This window comes from Haemaphysalis longicornis, unplaced genomic scaffold (assembly GCF_048455015.1).
Source record: "Haemaphysalis longicornis isolate Haplotype H1 unplaced genomic scaffold, Haemaphysalis longicornis Haplotype H1 scaffold_11, whole genome shotgun sequence".
In the NCBI taxonomy this organism is placed as follows: Eukaryota; Metazoa; Arthropoda; class Arachnida; order Ixodida; family Ixodidae; genus Haemaphysalis; species Haemaphysalis longicornis.
In genome coordinates this window covers 33,689,408-33,698,307 of record NW_027526214.1, presented here as the reverse complement: position 1 = coordinate 33,698,307, position 8,900 = coordinate 33,689,408, and the positions used below count along the sequence as shown (strand labels likewise).

At 48.0% G+C, this 8,900-nt stretch overlaps 1 non-coding gene across 1 annotated transcript; it reads right to left on the bottom strand.

The window, feature by feature from the left end:
* Window positions 1–553: 553 nt before the first annotated feature.
* Window positions 554–626, bottom strand: Trnat-ggu (transfer RNA threonine (anticodon GGU)). Its single transcript has one exon. It is a non-coding gene; the product is annotated as a tRNA-Thr (tRNA).
* Between the last annotated feature and the right edge of the window lie 8,274 nt (window positions 627–8,900).

Sequence of the window (8,900 nt, the reverse complement as noted above, 5' to 3'; positions counted from 1 at the left end):
ATATAAGACAGGAAATAAGGGTTGGCAGTCAAGAAAACCTCAGAAAGCAAAGGGGAGGTTGTGGTGGGTCATAGAAAGAGATGAAAAAGTTTTTGAGTCGAAAAGAAAGTGGTGAAAAAATGTCTGCCGGGTGGGATCCGAACCCACGACCTCCACAATACCGGTCTGGTGGCTGTTTGCCCAGCATTTTCTCGGGTATTTATGTTAAGGTATTTTTGTTTCCTGCACTTGGGGGTGGTAGCCAGCGCCACTCGGACTACTCGGGGTGAAGGCGACCTTGTTTTTACCCCCGGGCCGAGTGTCTACGACATGTCGAGAGTGGTCGACCAGCGTTGAACCCTCTTAAGCTCCCTTTGGCACCAAGACTGCCAGAACAGAGGCCCTCGCTAAGCATGTAGCGAATCAGAAAATGGGAAATGAGGGGCTCTGTGAAATAAGACAGAAAATAAGGGTTGGCAGTCAAGAAAACCTCGGAAAGCAAAGGGGAGGTTGTGGTGGGTCATAGAAAGAGATGAAGAATTTTTTGAGTAGAAAAGAAAGTGGTGAAAAAGTGCCCGCCGGGTGGGATCCGAACCCACGACCTCCAGAATACCGGTCTGGTGCGATAACCACTACGCTACCGGCGGGGCTGTTTGCCCAGCACTTTTGTACAAAAATTTCAATGGGGGAGGGTCACTTCCCTCATCCCTCCAGGAGAGGTCGCGGGTGAGGGGTGTTTCAAACAGTTTGAGCAAGTGAGGCATTCCGATTTTCTAGGAAGGTGGAAGGTGAGGGAAGGGGAAAGAACACGGACGAAAAGGCCGCACAAAAACACGATAACAAGAAGCACACAAGCAAACACAAAATCAAAAAGAAGAGTGAGTCCTGCGAGCTCCATAAATTGTGTAAGAGTAGACAGCGGGAAGGGAAAGGGGCAAAAAACCCGCCCGCACCTTCCCACGGGGGGAACTCGAGTAAATGCGTGGGGGTATAGCGTGGATGTTGCTTAATTGGGTATGGTTTGGGAATGCCTAATTTTTATTTCGTCTTTATTATTCTTATTTATTGAATGAAGGAGAAGCGAAGGCAAGGAGTGTAAAGTCTATCTTTATTGCTTGGGGCCTTCAAGCAAAGCGTCAAGTCAAGCGAAAGCCAAGCAAAGACGCCCTTGACTGAATTCCGAACGCACGCTCCGCCGCTTATATACACACCGCCCGCATTCGATGGAGAGAGTACGGGGGAGGGACGCCCATGCGCACACTTCCGTACACAAGCGCGCGAACTATCCACGCACCCACCACGCCGTTATCATGTGTACACGCCCTGCCGCCGTTATTGTTGAGCGCGACGCAGCGCACGGGTAGCTACGACGCATGCGTGCACTGACGCGCTCTCCCCGCACCGCCGCAGCTGTTGTTGAGAGCGACGGAGCGCACGGGGTACACGCGCTCCTCCCGCACCGCCGCACCTGTTGTTGAGAGCGAGGAGGGTACGGGGGAGAGACGCGCACCTACGCCTCAACGCGACGCGCATGCGCAGTGAGCGTGTGGACGGCGCCGACAACATCGACGAGTGACATCGCGAGCCTAAGAAATGCTCCGCATTTAAAAAGGAGGGTGAAGGGAGACGGACATATGATGGCGGCACAGGCATAGACCTTCGATTCAGTCAAACTGCAAGGCCGCATGCATGCACGGCCCGCCCAGTCGTCACTACGCGCAATACTCGGAATTTCCTGCCCCATTTCCGGTTTTGTTTTACACCAGGTTAAACCTACAGCAGCTCTCGCCTTGGCACCACTTAGACGAAACCGAGTGGTGTAGCAAAGCTTTGCCGCGCGGCCAGCGAACCGCGGGACAAGTAACACTAGGATTTGGCTTCGTTTGCGGCGCATTCTTCAGCCGTTTGTCTGTCAGGGGTGCGTAGGTGATAATTCAGGCCACTGTGCGTCGGCGGGCCCGTGGTGCGCGCTCACAGCAGTTCAAGGTCACTGATGAGCCGGGTGGTTGCCGTACGGGAGGGGAAGGGTTGGGGGGGAGGGGGGCGTTTTGTCACGTTTGTTTTGCTTGACTTTGTCTCTAAAACGGGGTTTCCTTTTTTCCTTATGGCTTTCTTTTTTTAGGTTGTATGCGCGATCCCGGTTCCGCGCTCACCCCCCTCCATCGCCCGCAAGGCCCCGCTAATTGCGTCTAAGGCGCAGCTCTTTGCCGCAAGAATGAAGGGCGGCCCAGATCCTCATCGGTGCCATGGGTGAATGCCTGGAATTTATGTATAAAGTAGGACTCCCTCTGCTCGCGTTCGAGGGAGAGCGGAAGCCGGACTGCAGGAGAGTAATTCTGATATGCTCAATGGAATGGTCCGGCAGGCGCATATGTTTGGAAAATGGTAGATCCGGCTGTGAGGTGACGTGGGATTTGTGGCTGTTGAATCTGAGCCGGAATTCATTCTCGGTCTGGCCAATATGGTCCTTGCCACACATTTCGCAGTGCAGTTTGTACACGACGTTACTGGAATCACAGTCGAGGCTTTCTTTTATTCGGAAGGAAATTTTAGAAAAGTTAGATTTTGACGTGGCTGTTGGGGTCATGAGGGGACAAATTTTGCAGCGCGTTTTCCCGCATGGGCGGCAGCATGAATGTTGTTTCGTGACGCCGATTTTAGCCTTAACAAGCATATCTCTTAAGTTCTTGTCTTTACAATTCACTACACGGGGTGTTTCGCGGAAGATAGCTGCCAGGTGCTCACTTTGTCTGATCATGTTGAAATGCCTGCTCAGTATGTTGTTTACTCGTGGCATGTTCGCACAGTATGTTAAAACCAGGTTGGTCTGTGGTGTTTCTATTTTTTGTGAATTGGCTTTTGACAATGCTGACTGGCGGTCTGTTCAGCGGGCCCGGTTGATTGCGTAAAAAATTATATTTTCTGGGTAATTTTGATTCATAAGGATTTTCTTTATATTTTGCGAGTTTCTGTCAAATTCTTGGACATCAGAACAGATTCGGCGGTATCTCTATGCGTGCGAGTATGGTATTCCAACTTTGCAATGTCGTGGGTGGTTGCTATCAAAATGCAGGTACTGTTGGCGATCCGTGGGTTTTTGTAGACGGTGGTAGCGAGGAAGTTGGAATGTACCTGAAGGGTTACATGCAGAAAGTTGATAGTATCTTGGGATATGTCGTTGGTGAACTTGATTGATTGATGGAGGCTGTTAAATTTTGGAATGAAGTCGAGAAGCCTTGCTTTGTCGTGCTTCCATATCATGAATATGTCATCTAGAAAACGCATGTAAAACAGTGGTTTCTTTTGTTGCTTCTCAATGAAAGAAGTTTCCAATGATGCCATAAATATATTGGCGTAATTTGGAGCCATCTTGGCTCCCATCGCCGTGCCACTGATCTGAAGAAAGTGCGTTTTGTTGAATTCGAAGTGCTTAAATTTAGTACGATGGTTAGAAGCGTTGCGATAGTTTCGCTCTCTATGTCTATGGATTGGTTGTTTAAGCAAATAAATGCTGCCACGGTCGCAGCGATGCCTTCCGAGTGGCGAATATTTGTGTACAATGAACACACATTCAACGTCACCAGAAAACACCCTAGGGAGATGACGATACCAGCAATTTCCTGTAGAAAATGGCTGGTATCATTTATGTAGGACGGGGACGTAGGGGATGTCCTTAATTATGTGAATAATGAAAAAAAATTTGTTCTGTGTCCGTCCCATTACTGGATACAATAGGTCTGCCCGGGTGGTTGCTCTTATGTATTTTGGGTAGCAAGCAAAATCGACAAGGGACAGGATGTTCCGGTGACATAATTTTAACAATCACGGCAGTTATATTACCTTCCGTGACAAGCGATTTCAGCGTGTTGTGAATTTCACTTCCATAGAATTTTGTGGGGTCATTTGGTAACTCATTATAGAATTGACTGTCGCTTAGTTGCCACATTGCCTCTTCCAAGTATTCAGACCTGTCAAGTATAACAATGGCTCCCCCCATGTCCGCTGGTTTGATAATTATGTTGGTGTCCGCTTGAAGGGAATTTAAAGCTGCTCACTCTTCTACTGACAGATTGTTGCGCACGGGTTGGTGCTGTGCGTATGCCCGAAAAACATCCTTCTGTACAGCCGCTATATACATATCTAAGTGGTGGTCTCGTCGGTCTTTTGGTGTGCAGGATTCGTTTGCGCACCAGGCAGTTGCGTTTTTGTGTTGGGGTGGTCATGGAAGAGTTCCTGGAGACGCAGATTACGTGCGAATGTGTCCAGATCGTAATATAGTTGGAACTCATTGAAATTTCCGGAGGCTGGGCAAAATGTCAAACCTTTTGAGGGAAGTTTTTCTTGAGCCGGGCATAATTTTATGGTTGAAAGATTTACCGAGTTCGTTTGTTGTCTGTTCGCAGGCCGAGATATAGCATCGGTACCTGGGGTGACGCCTACGGGATGGCTTGGTTGCACGTGGTTGACTAAAAACGGCGGGGAAATGTTATCGCGTTGCAATTTCTTGGTCTTTTATTGTAATATTTCTTTTCTCTTTGTCGTCTCAAAGTTTTTAAGATCATTGAATTTTAAATGGGATAGATTCGATATATATATATATATATATATATATATATATATATATATATATATATATATATATATATATATATATATATATATATATATATATACGATAGAGAAGTGAAACTGAATAACATAAGAACATTTATTTTAACGTTTCGACCAGGGACCGGTCTTTTTCAAAGACACAAATAGTCCAGATCAGTTGGGTTTAAATACATTTCAGTTATGGGCGGAGCAAGAAGATGTATCAAGCAAAACGTAGGCTCCACGCGACACAGCAGTATGCGAGGCCCCAGAACGCAAGGGGGGGGGAAACGTTGGCGCAGTGCCAGAGAAAAGAGGAGAAAGGGGGCGTAATCAAGGCAGGCGAGGATATAGGATAAAGGGAAGGCGCTGCATGGCACTGAAGTCACCACGGGAAAGCAAGAAAGTGAGGGACTAAGGAGGGGCTCGTTTCCTCCTCGTTTCTTAACTGGAAATTGACTGGTTAGGAGAAAAGGGTGAGGGAGACCAGAGGTTATTACGGACGCCTAGTGCAAGCATTAACACGCACTCACACACACACACACACACACACACGCACAAAAAGAAGGAAGAGGGGGATTGAGACAAGAGATGGGGGGTTTTAGCGGGAGGAGTGCGAGAACCGCAGCGGGGGAAGGCGGAGATGGCAGAGGTTCGAAGAAAGCCCCAAAACGGCACGTGGTTTCACATGGAGTGAAAACGGAGAAGCGATTTCCTGCGTAAAACGTGATGGGGGAATGCGGGGATGAAGTCGTTCGAAGAAAGCCCCAAAACGCCACGTGGTTTCACCGTGGGTGAAAACCGGAAGCGATTTCCTTCGTAAAACGTGACGGCCGTCCACGAGGCGGACGCAGAAAGGCAAGCTCATGCAATGCAAGGACAATACAATGCATAGTAACGATAATTTAAGCTAGATCATAGAAATACCGAAATATAAGTGGGCATAAGGCTACATACCACATACAAAGAGGGAGATGAGATATACAGTGCCACATGAAGTCCTCAAAGAGCGTTCATGCAAGATCATAGTACCAATAGCAATTGTTCAGTGCAAAAGGACACAGGATGATAATAATAAAAAATGAAAAATAAAAGAAAAAGCAAGGGGTAGGATGGTGAAATTTATGTACATTCCTGCCTATACGGTGCGCCAGCAATACAGAAGCAGTACACTGACACAGTACAAAGTACATTAAGTACACAGTACACTATACAAAGATTTGAAAAAATAGAGAAAAGAAGAAGTAAAAACGCTTCTCTTTAAGAACAAAGTTTTTCTGTCTCTGTTTTTGACGCCAGCGGACACGGTATTGGGGCTGTTCTGTTACAGCGCAGGACATCTTCTGTTGAGGAGGTTATTGCCTACGCCAGCCGGGCATTGGCACCTGCCGAGAAAAATTACACAATAACAGAGCAGGAGTGCCTCGCTGTAGTTTCGGCAGTTCAAAAGTTTCGTCCATATCTGTACGGGCGTCACTTCACTGTGGTCACGGATCATCACGCCCTTTGTTGGTTATCTTACCTAAGAACTTGACCGGGCGGCTAGGCCGTTGGGTACTCCGTTTACAAGAGTACAGCTTCACCGTCATCTACAAGACTGGCAAAAAGCACGGGGATGCAGACGTTCTTTCACGCTGCCCGTTATCCCCCGCTCAAGATGACATTCAAGCGCTTTCTGAATCAACGACAGCCTTACGGATTGCCGCTGTGGACACTTGCACGGAACCACTTCCTGAATTGGCCTCTCAGCAAAGGTCCGACACTTACTGCGGCAACCTCATTGACCTGTTAGACGGTTCCGCTCAACCACGCAATAGTCATTCACGCCGCCAGCTCCGCCAATTTCAACTCAGTAATAGAACCCTTTACCGGTACAACTACCACCCAACAGGCGACAGATGGGTGCACGTCATTCCCCGTGCCCTCCAACACAAAATTTTAGAGCAAGTTCACGACGACGCTACCGCGGGACACCTTGCCTTCCACAAAACTTATGATCGTATCAAGAGCCGCTTCTTCTGGCCCGGCCTATCCACCTTTTTTGCCAAACACGTTGCATCGTGCGTATTCTGTCAGCGCCGCAAACGTCCAACTTCGGGTCCTGCAGGCACACTCCAACCACTGCCGTGCTCCTCCTCCCCTTTCGACGTCGTTGGCATCAATCTCTACGGTCCTCTACCCGTCACTTCGGCTGGACATCGGTGGATCATTACCGCAGTGGACCACTTGACATGATACGCGGAAACAGCTCCCATTCGCACTGGCTGCGCTTTAGAGGTGGCTGAATTCTTTTTGAAAACGATATTTCTGCGACATGGACCACACAAAGTGCTTCTTAGAGACCCAGGCCGGGTATTTCTTTCGGCCGTGCTTGCAGAAGTTCTTCGCGCCACCAAAACTGTACATAGAACCACGTCCACCTACCACCCTCAAACTAATGGTTTGTCCGAACGTTTTCATCGCACGCTCTCGGATATGATTTCCTGTTACATTCAGCCCGACCATAAAAACTTGGACGTCATTCTGCCCATCCTCACCTACGCCTATAATACAGCGGTTCAACGAACCACGAGATTTTCGCCATTATTCCTTGTTCATTGGGCGCCCACTTTCAACTGTTCTTGATAATTCTTTCTTGACTGTGCCTGTGGCGTCTGCATCCAACACTATCGATGACTTTATTTCTCACCTATCTTATAGCGGCCATCTCGCTCGCCTCAGGACGACAGCCTTCCAGGAACACCGCAAGTCAAACTACAATGCTTCGCACCGCGTTGTCTCGTTTAGAGCCGGCGATCAGGTCTTACTTTCCACTCCGCTCCAGACCCCAGGACTGTGCGAGAAGTTCCTTCCACGCTTCGTAGACCCTTACGCTATCCAGGAACAGACTTTACCGGTAAATTACCGCGTTACGGCCACATCTACGTTCACCGACCGCCGTTGTCGCGGCACTGAAATTGTGCACGTTTCCCGGCTAAAGCCTTTCAACTCCCGGAATCCTGTTTAAGCGCCCGAGTCGGCCGCTTCAGCCCCGAGGGAAATGTTGCAAGCTATGACTAAGGCAGACATTAACAGCCGTATGTGGACATTCTCCTGAGTGGCTATGCGCCAGATGCTATGTGCCACCAGCCTCGCTCGCCGCGCACATCTTCGTCCATGCATCATCATCGGTATGTTCTGGAATCTGTGCGCTCGAACTGAGCTCGCTAGCCTGTCGCTCTCTGCGAGATTAGTTTAATAAACCGGTGTCCGATGACTCCTGGCCTGTGCCTCACAATATATATATATATATATATATATATATATATATATATATATATATATATATATATATATATATATATATATATATATATATATACACATCATCGCCAGTCTATCTACGCCCACTGCAGGGCAAAGGCCTGTCCCATTATTCTCCAATTACACCGGTCATGTGCCAACTGTGACCAATTTATAAATGCAGGCTTCGTGATCTCATCTCCCCATCTAACTTTCTTCCGCCCTCTGCAGCGTTTGCCTTCTCTAGGGAACCACTCTGTTACCCTTAAAGACCAACGGTTCTCTTGCCTTCGCATTACATGCCCTGCCCACGTCCATTTCTTCCTAATTTTTACTAGTATGTCCTTAACACGCGTTTGTTCCCTGACCCACTCCGCTTTCTTCTTGTCCCTTAATGTTACACCTATCATTACCCACTCCATTGCCCGCTGAGTCGTTCTCAATTATATTTGAACCCTTTTAGTGAGCCTCCAGGTTGCTGCCCCGAAGGTGAGTACCGGTAAGATTCAGCTGTCATACACTTTCTTCTTCAGGGACAATGGTAGGCTGCTATTCATCATCTGAGAATGTCTGCCGTATGTACTCCACCCCATTCTGATCCTTGTAATTATCTCTGCCTCATGGTTGGAATCCGGGGTCACAACTTGGCCTAAGTGGATATATTCTGTTACCACTTCCACTGCCTCGCCCCCTATTCCAAACTGCTGTGCTGTCCCGAGGTTATTGATCATTACTTTAGTTTTCTGCATATTATTTTCAGGCCCACGGTTCTACCCTGTTCGTCCAGTGCGGAAAGCATGCTTTGCAATTGGTCCTCCGAGTTACTTAGCAAGGCAACATCAGCAGCAAATCTGAGGTTACTGAGGTATTGTCCATTAACCCTTACTCCCACCTGTTCCCAATCCAAAGCTCTGAACACTTCTTGTAAACATGCTGTGCATAACAATGGACAGATTGTGTCTACTTGTCTCGCGCCCTTCCTTATAGGTATTTTTCTGCTCTCCTTATGGAGGATGATGGTAGCTGTGGACTAATTGTAGATATCCTCT